Here is an 11,051-nt window from a genome sequence, read left to right as displayed (position 1 = left end):
GGGATGATTGGGATAAAGGAAGGTTGGATAGGGGAGCAGGGAAGCACATATCTTAATTAAGGGAGCCATCTTAGGGTTGGCAAGAGACTTGGTGCTAGAGGGGCTCCCAGGTGCCCAGGGCGATGTCCCCAGTTAGTTCCTGGGGCAGCTGAGGACAGAGAACCTGAAATGACCCTATCCTATAGCAATACTGATGAATATCTTGCATATCACCATAGAACCTTCATCTGGAGATGGATGGAGATAGAGACAGAGACCCACACTGGAGCACCGGACTGAGCTCCCAATGTCCCAAGAAGGAGCAGAAGGAGGGAGAATATGAGCAAAGAAGTCAGGACCACGAGGGGTGCACCCACCCACTGAGACAGTGGGGCTGATCTATTGGGAGCTCACCAAGGCCAGCTGGACTGTGACTGAAAAAGCATGGGATAAAACCGGACTTTCTGATCATGGCGGACAATGAGGGCTGCTGAGAAGCCGGGGACAATGGCACTGGGTTTTGATCCTACTTCATGTTCTGGCTTTGTGGGAGCCTAACCAGTTTGGATGTTCACCTTCCTAGACCAGGATGGAGCGGGGAGGACTTTGGACTTTCCACAGGGCAGGGAACCCCGACTGCCCTTCAGACTGGAGAGGGAGTGGGAGAGGAGTGGGGGGAGGGGGAAAGGAGAGGGAGGAAGGGGAGGGAAAAGTGAAACGGGGAGGAGGCAGAAATTTTTTTTTCAATAAAATATTATATTAAAAAAATTAGAGAAAAAAGCACAAAGACTAGAGTTGCTCTTTAACTTACAAATAATACACTTGACACTATATAATTTCATCTACTTGTTTCATGAAATTTAAAATGATATTATTAAAAAAGTCTATCGCCTAACAGTTGTGGCTCATATCTAGGCCTTTGTGACACAGAAGAACCACTATGTTTGTAGTATATGTACTCATTGAATTGATAACAAGCTAAAATAAGAAATTATATTGGAACATATTTAACATTGTAAATTTTAGGAAAATAGCAATATTTTTATATAGTAATTATTGATTAATGTTAGACAGAAATTAATAAGATGAACAGAATGAAAATTATTATGATTCCATCTCATACATATCCAAGAGTTAATCAAAATCTTTGTTTCTCCAAGATTAGCAATACCTATTTTCAGCCCTGGTAGATGAGGAAGACCCAGCTCTCAACATCTGTTCCTCAAAGCTAAAATTATTCACTATGATCCTATGTACAGAGTAATCCATATGGAGATATTATATTCACTTAGATTTTCTTTGTTTGTATTGTTAATTATGTTAATTAAAAATTAAAAGTGTTAAATTCTATTGTGCCGACTTTCATAAGATAATTTTTTAGTAAATGTCTAATGTAATATGAGTCCAACTCCTTCATAACCATAAATATTTATTTTTTCACCTCTCTGCCTCTCATTTGTCTCATTAGTTCCAAAGTATCAATTTTACATTCACATCACCTATACACATTCAAATTTACATTTGTAAGAAAATTAGCAATCAGCAAATAAAAAACATAGAATACTAGTGTTTCAGATATGGACTTTATTTGCTTAATATAAACACTTATAGCTGTATTAGTATTCAAGTACTAGATATAGCTTAATTTTTCTTCATGGCTGAAGTTTTATATTTATAAAACTATCTTTTTATAAAGAGATCATTTCATATTTAATTATTAAATTTTCTTAAAATGATTAACAGCAATTTAAGTGGAAAGCATTTGTATTCTTCAATATTGTGGAATCAGATCTTTAATAAGCTATAGTGTAACTTGCATTAGCTTAAATATGATATAACTGAAGGATTATGTCCTCAATTTGTTGTATAATAGCTATATTGACTTCTAGAAAATTTGTTCAGGTGGAACCCAATGCCAATTAAACAATGAGAGGTGTTAAAACACACAGAAAAGTAAAGTGTGAAATGTTTTACTCCATTGTGCCTTTATCAGACTGAAGCTTCAAGTATTCCGACTGAAGATCTTCAGTATCAGGCAACAATAGAAATGTTTTCCAGTCATGCAGAAGTTTCATCATAGTTGCCATCTGAAGGGAGTGAAGACTGCTGGTGGCCTTACCCACTATTAAAGCATGTAGATGAATTTTCCCTTGATTGCTTCTCATTGAAACATAATTTGCCACAGGATTATGAGCAGTTAAATGTAATGTAATTTCTAATACTCTTTTAACCTCTGTTCTTAATGTTGCTCATAATGCACTCAGAGACTATTCTTTCTACCTTGGAGTATGTTTGTAATAGTCATTAACAGAGGTTCTCATGGATCTTGAAACTGATACAATGACACAAGAACAGCACTAGTAATAGCTTACGTTCACTTAGATATCACAAGTAGTGAACAGAACTTAAGAAAATTTAAAACTAAATTAAGTACCCTAGGGTGATTTAGATCCCTGTAATAAGATAATATAAGTAGAAAGTGGATGATCTTAAAACTGTAACACAAGTACAAAACCCAGAGTCCAGAGAATTCACCACTGAGCTACTCTCTCTCTCTCTCTCTCTCTCTCTCTCTCTCTCTCTCTCTCTCTCTCTCTCTCTTTTTCAAAGTGTGTCTGGGATTATTTCATAGTATATCATAAATAATAAATCAAGAATCATTATTTACAGTCATTATCCTATTCATTCATAATTAGAAATATTAATATAGTGAATATAAGCTTACAGATTGATTATACAAATGTGAATAAAGAAATCTATGATAGTATCATGTAGAAAGATAGCTTTGAGCTAATGGCACTTAAGACAAAGAAGCTGGAAAAACTCAAATTATGTTGTCTAGTTTCTTTAACTTAGAAATTGGAAATGGAGTCAAGTTTGTAACATGTTTAATAAATGATCCATAGTCGTTCCTTCCCATACTGGTTGCAACATTTTTGTGAGCGTTCTGTATTTGGAGATCTGGACACTGAATTTTACTTGAGTACCTCAGGATGTACCACTATCAATTTTTCAGTTTTTATTTCTCCTGTTTCATCACCTAATTTATCACAAGAGTTCTGGAAAGAAAAGCCTCAACTGGTACAGTAGTCGGTGACAGTTGTGGCTTAGTTCATTTCAGCTAAAAGTAAGTAGGAAAAATACAGTCCATTTAAATGTGAGATCCAATGATGAAATGGACAGAATTGTAGCTCTTGAGAACCCTGGCTATCAGAATCAAAGAAAGTAATTGATACAGATGGTACTGTGCAAAATAATGTTAGAGTTATTAGATACAGTACAAATAAAGTCTTTTGAGCCTGGATAAAGGATATTTGAAGAATAGAAGTCTTTGGAAATGTATTCAGTTACAATATAATAGCATTGAGCGGATGATCCAGGGCCTTTGTTGTTTGGGGTACTGCACAGATCATATTGTGACATTTTCTCCTGAGATATTAATAGCTAACACTGTGTGTACACTAGTTGATATTCCTATGCTTTATTGGTATCGCTACTTTCTATTATTCTTAAAACAAATAATACTTCTTTGGTGTTTTGTGGTGTAATGTGTTTTCAATAACAAGTTTTAAATGTAGGTATGAGAAAGACAGTTTGAAAGAAATCCTAATATGTGTGAAGGGATTGAATGAATGACATAAAATGATTTGTGGCTACAAATAACAGGGATTATAAAGTCAATCAAAGCTATCAACTCCATTGAAATGAGCATAGTTATAACTGTCTGCTTTTTAAAAATTTATTTTTACTGGACTCTGCATTTTTCTCTGCTCCCATCCCTACCTCTCCTCTTCACTATTCAACCCTCCCTCAAGATCCCCATGCTCCCAATTTACTCAGCAGATCTTGTCTTTTTCTACTTCTCATGTACATTAGTTTTATGTAAGTCTCTCTTAGTGTCTTCATTGTTGTCTAAGTTCTATGGAATTATGGTTGGTAGGCTGACTTTCTTTGCTTTATGTTTAAAAACTACCTATGAGAGAGTACATGTGATAATTGCCTTTCCGGGTCTGGGTTACCACAATCAATATGATGTTTTCTAGCTCCATTCATTTTTTCTGCAAAATTCAAGATGTCATTATTTTTTTCTGTTGTATAGTACACCATTGTGTAAATATACAATATTTTACTTATCCATTCTTCGGTTGAGGGGTGTTTAAGTTGTTTCCAGGTTCTTGCTATGACAAACAATGCTGCTATAAACATAGTTGACGACATGTCCTTGTGGAATGATTGAGCATCCTTTGGACATATACCAAAAAGTGGTATTACTGGGTCTTGAGGAAGGTTGTAGCCTAATTTTCTTAGAAAATGCCACACTAACATCCAAAGTAGTTGTACCAGCTTGCATTTCCATCAGCAATATTGTTCCCTTTCCCCCACGACCTCTCCAGCATAAGTAGTCATCAGTGTTTTGCATCTTGGCCATTCTTACAGGTGTAAGATGGAATCTCAGAGTTGTTTTGATTTGCATTTCTCTGATGACTAAGGGTGTTGAAATTTGCTTAGGTGTCTTTCATTTTAGATACCTCTGTTGAGAGTTTTCTGTTTAGGTCTGTACTCTATTTCTTTTTATTGGAGTATGTGTTCTTTTGATGACCAATTTCTTGAGTTCTTTATGTATTTTGGAGATCAGACCTCCGTCTGATGTGGGATTAGTGAAGATCTTTTCCCATCCTGTAGGCTGTCATTTTGTCTTGTTGACCATGTTCTTTGCTTTACAGAAGCTTTTCAATTTCAGGAGATCCCCTTTCTTAATTGTTTCTCTCAGTGTCTATGCTTCTCGGGTTATATTAAGGAGGTGGTCTCTTTTGCAAATGCTTTCAAGTGGACTTCCTACTTTCTCTTCTAAAAGCTTCAAGGTGGCTAGCTTTATGTTGATGTCTTTGATTCATTTGGACTTGAGTTTTGTGCATGGTGATAGACATGGCTTTATTTTCATTCTCCTACATGTTGATATCCAGTTACACCAGCACCATTTGTTAAATATGCTTTCTTTTTTCCATTTGATAACGTTTGCATCTTTGTCAAAAATCAGGTGTTTGATGATGTGTGGATTGATATCCAGGTCTTCTATTCAGTTGAAATGATCCTCCTGTCTGTTCTTATGCCAATTCTAGGCTGTTTTCAGTACTTAAGCTCTGTAGTAGCGTGTGAAGTCAGGAATTGTAATGGCTCCAGAGGTTCTTTTATTGTACAAGATTGTTTTGGATATCCAAAAGGGTTTTTTGCTTTTCCATATAAAGCTGAGTACTGTTTTTTCAATGTCTGTGAAGAATTTTACTGGGATTTTGATGGGCATTGCATTGAATCTGTAGATTGCTTATGGCAAGATTGCCATTTTTACTATGTTAAATCTGCCTACACAAGAGCAATAGAGATCTTTCTAATTTCTGGTGTCTTCTTCAATTTCTTTCTTCAAAGATTTAAAGTTCTTATCATACAAGTCTTCCACTTGTTTGGATAGAGTTACTCCGATATATTTTATGCTATTTGTGGCTATTGTGAGGGGTGTTATTTCTTTTATTTCTTCCCCAGCTCTTTTATCATCTGTGTACAGGAGGGCTACTGATTTTGTTTAGTTAATTTGTATCCTGCTACATTACTGAAAGTGTTTATGAGTCATACAAGTTCCGTGGTAGAATTCTTGGGGTCGCTTATGTAAACTATCATATCATCAGCAAACAGTGAGAGTTTGATTTTTTTCATTTTGTATCCCTTTGATATCCTTTTGATGTCTTATTGCTCTAGTTAAGACCTCAACAAATTTATTGAATAGATATGGAGAGACTTGACAACATTCCTATGGTTTGGGTATGAGGGTAAATGTAGCCTCATATAGAATTTGGCATTGTACCTTCTGTTTCTATGGTGTGGAATAATTTAAGAAGTATTGGTATTAGGTCTTCTTTGAAAATCTTGTAGAATCCTGAGCTGAAGATATCTGGTCCTGGGCTTTTTTTTGGTTGGAAGAATTTTGATGACTGTTTCTATTTCTTCAGCAGTTGTAGGTATGTTAAATTTGCTTATCTGTTCTTAATTTAATTTTTGTAAGTGGTATTTATCCAGAAAGTTGCCCATTTCCTTTAAGTTTTCCAGTTTTGTGGAGTACAGGTTTTCAAAATATGACCTGATGATTCTCTGTATTTCCTCCATGCCTATTGTTATATCCCCCTTTTCATTTTTGTATTTGTTAACTTGGACATTCTCTCTCTACCTTTTGTTAGTTTGGAAAAGTGTTTGTCTATTTTGTTGATTTTCTAGAAGAGCCAACTCTTTGTCTTATTGATGCTTTGTACTGTTTCTTTTGTTTGTTTGTTTTTATTTTGTTGATTTCAGCTCTCAATTTGATTATTTCCTGCCATCTAGATCTCTTAGGTGAGTTTAGTTCTTTTTGTTCTAAAGTTTTCATATGTTCTGTTAATTCACTAGTGTGGAATTTTTCTAGCTTCTTTATGTAGGCATTTAGTGCTTTGAACTCTCCTCTTAACACTGCTTTTATTGTGTACCATAAATTTCGGTATGTTGTGTGATCATTTTCATTGAATTTGAGGAAGACTTTAACTTCTCCCTGTATAATTTTTATGTTTTATTATATATATATACATATATATATGTATATATAATATATATATATGTAAAATAACAATAATGGGTACAGAGGGGGATGGGGAGGGAGTAGGAGGAGAGGAGTGAGGGATACTGCCGTAAGGATGTAAAATATTTAAATTAAAGAAAACAAATAATTTTAGTATTATTTATACTTACACTTTTATGTACTAAATACACTAAAAGAGTTCATGATTTTGACTTTGATTTCTAATGATCAATCATAATTTTCACTGCTGTATTTAATAAATATTTTATTAATTAATTAATTTATTTAAAAACATCATTTAAAAAATCAATGCATAAACAATTTTTCTCTCTCAGAAGTTTCTACAACATCCAAGACATTGTCCTAAAATTTAGTTATACCAGAAAACTCAGTTTAGCTGGGTCCTTTCTTCTAAGGAGAACTTCAAGTCTAATTATTTAGTCCTTAATTCCATCAAGGACCCCAGAAGGGTGAAATGTTACCTAATGACAGGTACATCTAGATGCCTGGACAGTTTTATAGACAACTAATCCACCATCAAGCCAGTGTCTTTAAGAATCTGGTGTTTATTTGTGATATCACAAAGATCTTGGGCCTAACATTGACAAACAGAAAACAGCCTTTCCGTGTTGTGCTGTTGCTGCCTGCTCCTCGTTTCACCCTGTCTGAGACCTTCAAGGCAGGTTGATTCTTAAATGTTCACTCCGTGGGAAGAGATGAAGCTCTCAGAAAGCAGGCATTCAGTTCATTTTTGTTTCAAACTTGAGCTGCGCCTCTTCTCTAGTTTTGGATTCTTCGGACCACTTTACCATTGCCTCTCCCTCCCCACTTCTGTTCAGAATAGAACAACAATTTCTGATAGGGCTGTATACGCTGTCAGTTAACAGGTTCTATTCCTTTTCTCTTTTTTTACAATAGATGTTTTACTACAAAATATTCTGGTTACTGTAGACAGATTTTCCTTTGGACTGCCAGCTCATAGATAATGAAATTGAGACTTATTATTAATTATGAAAGCATGGCCTCATCTTAGGTTTAGGGTTGTTCCTAACGTTTTCTTAAAACTTAACCCGTATTTTAAGCTCTGCAGTCTTTTACAAGGCTCAGTTACCTTTACACTGTATTTCCCCTCCTGCTTCCTCTGCTTCTGACTGACGACTCTTTCCTCTCAGAGCTCTTTTTCCAGAAGTTCCTGCTGTACTCCTGCCTAGCTATTAGCCACTTATCCTTTTACTAAACCAATCACAGTGACATATCTTTGCACAGCATAATCAAATATCTCTCGATATTGTTCTTACTGTATGCATATAGCTTCCTTTGCCGAAGCTAAAACCTTTCCTTCCTAGTTTAAGATCTGCTGCAATGTTGCCCTGTGTCCACGAGATGGAACCACAGGATTGCACATGGGCATTTCCAATTGCGCTGAGAGGTTCACCTCATCCTACTGCACATACTGGCTTCGTGAGAGCCTAGGCAGTTTGGATGCTCACCTTACTAGACCTGGATGGGGGTGGGTGGTCCTTGGACTTCCCACAGAGTCTTTTACAAGGCTCAGTTACCTTTACTCTGTATTTCCCCTCCTGCTTCCTCTGCTTCTGACTGACGACTTTTTCCTCTCAGAGCTCTTTTTCCATATGTTCCTGCTGTACTCCTGCCTAGCTATTAGCCACTTATCCTTTTACTAAACCAATCACAGTGACATATCTTTGCACAGCATAATCAGATATCTCTCAATATCGTTCTTACTGTATATAATTTCCTTTGCCGAAGCTAATACCTTTCCTTCCTAGTTAGAGAATACCTGCAATGTTGCTCTTTGTCCACTGGATGGCACCACACGACTGCATATGGGCATTTTCAATTGAGCTGAGAGGTTAACCTTAAGAAATAAAAGGACATGCAGTTGGGAGGGAATTGTGCTGTGGTACCCAATAAATCAGTAATCAGTGAGGGAATCAGGAATAAAATAATAAAGTTAGACTGTACACATGAAATTCTCAATAAATAAATAAATGAAATATTGTTTCAAAATATCTCGTATTGACACAAGTTGATATACCATGCTTTCTTTACACTCATGTGAGGCCTGCCCCTTTCTGAACAGAAACAGAGGAGGGGTGGATGGGGGTACAGAGGGGGATGGGGAGGGAGTAGGAGGAGAGGAGGGAGGACACTGCCGTAAGGATGTAAAATAGTTAAATTAGAGAAAACAAATAATATTAGTCTTCTTTATGCTTACAGTTTATGTACTAAATACACTGAAAGACTTCATGATTTTGACTTTGATTTCTAATGATCAATCATAATTTTCACTGCTGTATTTAATAAACATTTTATTTATTTAGTAAGCATAATTTTAAACAATCAATGCATAAACAATTTTTCTCTCTCAGAAGCTTCTACAACATCCAAGACATTGTCATAAAATTTAGTCACACCAGAAAACTCAGTTTAGCTGGGTCCTTTCTTCTAAGCAGAACTTCAAGTTTAATTATTTAGTCCTTAACTCCATCAAGGACTCCAGAAGTGTGAAATGTTACCCAATGACAGGTACATCTGGATGCCTGGACAGTTTTAGAGACAACGAATCCACCGTCAAGCCAGTGTCTTTATGAAACTGGTGTTTATTTGTGATATCACAGTGATCTTGGGGCTGACATTTACAAACAGAAAACAGCTTTTCATGTTGTTCTGTAGCTGCCCTGATCCTCATTTCACCCTGTCTGGGTTCTTCAAGGCAGGTTCATTCATAAATGTTCACCAACCTTCTTGCCCCTGATTGATGAGCGTTAGGATCGAGATTTGTATCACTACAAATGGAAGTAGTGTTATGTTGAAATAAAGTTTAATTATGTTAACAAAGATTTAACATAAGTTGTATTTTTGAATTTATTCTAATGAGCTCTGTATAGTCATTTGGTTTTATAATGGTGGCTACCATCCTTCTGTTTCTAATGCAGGACTTTTTATTGAGAATTTTAGGGATTTGGTGGTGATGAAATCCCTGTTTTTTGTTCTGTTGTTATGTTTCGTTTTTGTCTGAACAATGTTTTATTTCTCTTTCACTTCTGAAGGATAGATTTCCCTTGTATAACATTTTTAGTTTGTGACTTTTTTCCTCTCAGCATTTGGTCACCTAATCCTGTCTTCATCTATCTCTACTTCATTGTAAAGTTTATGCTGAGAACACTGACCTCAGTCTAATGAGGATTCGCTTATGTTATGGCACGTACATAAAATGCCTACTTTATGACTCACATGTTTGAATATTTGGGACACAGTTGATGCTAATGTTTTGGGAAGTTGAACTTTTAGAGGTTGGAGCCTCGATGGAGAAAGAGGGTCATTGGGAGATGAGCCTTGAGTGTTATAGTGCTCCTCTCTCACTCCCTCCCCTTTCTCCCTCTGTATCTCCTTCTTTCTTTTCCCTGATCAGCTCTATGTAACAGTGAGCATATGTTCCCCGAACAATGGCTTATCGAGTAACAAAATTTCAACATCAAATTAATAATTTTCTTTCATCAATTGTGAGAAATTTTACTTGAAAATTTTAAGTTTGGGCTATAAATTTGACAAATACATTGTAGAAATTCAAATTTGTAATGGACAATATCTTGAATATCATTCTCATCTCAAATATGCTTTATCAAAAATATGTTTATTATTTATTTTGTAATGCACTTGCTTCCACATTAGAAAAAATAATTTTTTCATATTGATTCATGATAACTTTCAAAGGCACATCTAAATGTCCCAGTTTATTCTCTGAAGTGTTTCCAGACTGTACTTCATTAGTACATTAATGTCACTTCCTTTTCCTTATTGATTCAAGATTCATATTATTTAAAAGAAGAATTAAAAGTTTACTCATAGTTTTAGTCTCTTTGCACTTTTAATATCTCATGAGAAATTTTTTATTTAAACATCAAACACTTATCCCAACTCACAAGCAAAATTCATAATGCTTTTTGTGAAACCATCAACATACTCTGAGTTTTGATAAAGTCACGATTAAGCATAGTGTATTTCTCCCTAAGACCATTATGAAACTACATGAATCATAGTCCAGGAGTAAAGAATTGTTTAGGAGGTGACACTGACTGAAAGCCCACGGATGCTATTTTATTCAGCATGACTTTACAATAATTGAATTAGGCATAACAAACTTATAATTTATTAATTGTTCTCATTACTTGACACGGTGAATCAACTGGAAAAGAACTTCTGTTTTCGTTCTGTATTTTCACAAATATGTACCCAAATTGGTACATATTTGAGGATCCAACTTGATTATAAAATCATTATACAACTTGATTATAAAATTTTAACATACAATGTGATTATGAAAGTGCCAGAAATGAAACAAATCTGGCAAGGACATGTTTTATGAACTTGGAATATATGAGCATTATTAGAGAAACCAATCTAAAATTACTACAATCTTTAAACTATTTCATTTGATATCAATGAGCTT

The sequence above is a fragment of the Alexandromys fortis genome, unplaced genomic scaffold (assembly GCF_014885135.2).
Source record: "Alexandromys fortis isolate MF-2015 unplaced genomic scaffold, M_Fortis_MF-2015_v1.1 scaffold_128, whole genome shotgun sequence".
Lineage (NCBI taxonomy): Eukaryota > Metazoa > Chordata > Mammalia > Rodentia > Cricetidae > Alexandromys > Alexandromys fortis.
Note: the sequence above shows the minus strand (reverse complement) of the source record.